The following is a 2,177-nucleotide window of genomic DNA, read 5'->3' as shown; positions in this document are numbered from 1 at the left end:
CCTTGCAGATGTTTATCCCAGGATGCTATGGGTCCAGAGCTACACCTGGTGGCCATACAAAAACTTACAAGAAACTATTCTAAACCTTTTAAAGGTAATTTAAAAGTTATACCTCTGTTCATCAAAAATAAGCATCACTCAAGAAATAGCACACTGTTACTTGATAGCAGGGGGAAATTGTAAACCTTTAATTAAAAACTAATATAAAAGATTAAGGTATATAATTATATGATTAAAGTATAACATGTTAACTGTAGAACTTGTGATAATATATAGATATTCACTATAAAATTCTTTTAACTTTGTTGTATGTTGGGAAACATGCTTAATAAAATGTTGAAAAATTAAGAATTTAGAAAAAAATGTTCCATCGCCCATATTTTTTACCACAAACAACTTTTTAGGTATTTCTTTCCCTCATGTACAAGCATAAAGTGTATCTTCATAATTCATGCTATGTAACAGTCTATTATATTGATGTACCATGAATTATAAAACAATTCATTTGTTCTGAATTTATTCAGTTTCCAGTTGAACATTTACATATGTGTATTTTTGTTTCTGTTAAGTCATGTTCCTAAGACAAATTAACTTTCAATCAAATTCATACTGCTTTTGTAATTTAAAACCTGCACCAATTTAACCAATATCATAGGACCTAGCCGTTTTAATATTTTGCTGCTTTATTAAGCATAAAAATATTGTTCAGAGGTTTTTACTTGATTTTTTAACAAAATTTTACACATTCATTTCTGTATTTATCTACTGAAGTCAATAATTTTTCTTATAAATTTGAAAACTCACTTATGTTATAATTATTAACCCCGTTGTCTCCTAAACTCATGAAAATTCTTCTGGTCAGCTGTCATCCTTTAGTTATTTTCATTGTGTCGATTTTTGCATATTCTAATCTGTCAGTCTCACTTTTTATGATTTCGACCCATTCAGAGCTAAAAAATATTCTATTTCTCCACATATATGACAAATATTCTAATTTTTTTTAATTTATATACATTAAATTCATAAAGTAAAGTTCCCTTTAAGAAGGTAAGAGGAAAATAAACAAAAAAAGATGTGGCTGGTAAAACTGAGACTTCATTCTCTCAAACCACTGTTTCTAGATATGGTCCTCCCAGAGTAGCTGCATCAAAAATACTTAAGGGCACTAGTTATTAAATATAGATTCCCAAGTCCCATCTCTTACGTACTGAGGCAAAACCTCTGGGTATAAACACTGGGAAACTTGAATTAAAAACAAAAACAAAAACAAAAACAAAAACAAAACCCCAGGTGACTCTTATATACAGATTTAGTCTTGAAAATCACAGGGGGATTTTCACAGGCGAAAGGTTCTAGGTGAGTTATACACAATAGGAATAATAGAAGAAAACTTCATAACACCGTCAGTGGGATTGCAAATTGGTATACTATGGAAAACAGTCTGGAGGTTTCTCAAAAAATTTAAAATAGATATACCTTTTGACCCAGCAATTGCACTTTTTGATGTTTAAACAAAGAAAGCCAAAATGAAAATTCGAAAAGATCTATGCACCCCTATATTCGTGACAGCACAATTTACAATAGCCAAGATGGAAGCAACCTAAATGTCCACTGACAGAAGATTAAAGAAGTTATGATTCATATATACAATGGAATATTACTGAGCCATTAAAAAAATGAACTCCTACCATTTGCAACAACATGGATAGACCTAGAGGTTATTATGCTGAGTGAAATAAGTTTATTATGCTGAGTGAAATAAGTCAAACAGAGAAAGATAAATACCATATGATTTCACTTATATGCAGAATCTAAGGAATAAAAAGAACAAACTAATCAAAAACAGACTCACAAATATAGTGGACAATCTGGTGACGGCCAGAGGGGAGGAGGCTTGGGTGTCTGGGAGAATAGGGTGAAGGGTTAAAGAAGTACAAATTAGTAGTTGATATATGGTCATGGAGATGCAGTTAGCATTAATATAATGGCTAAGTGGAGAGCCAGAGGAGAGAAAAAGCAATTAGGGGGATTGTTTTATAAACTATATAATTATCCAATTAAATATACTTAAAACTAATAAAGTTTTTAAAAAATACATTGAATAAAAAAAATAAACATAAGATGCCTGACAATTAAGAGTCACTCAAATATTTACTGAATAAACACATACATGTATT

This window comes from Pteropus vampyrus, unplaced genomic scaffold (genome assembly GCF_000151845.1).
Source record: "Pteropus vampyrus isolate Shadow unplaced genomic scaffold, Pvam_2.0 Scaffold69, whole genome shotgun sequence".
Taxonomy (NCBI): Eukaryota; Metazoa; Chordata; class Mammalia; order Chiroptera; family Pteropodidae; genus Pteropus; species Pteropus vampyrus.
The sequence above is the reverse complement of the archived record's forward strand: the minus strand, read 5'-3'. Positions refer to the sequence as shown.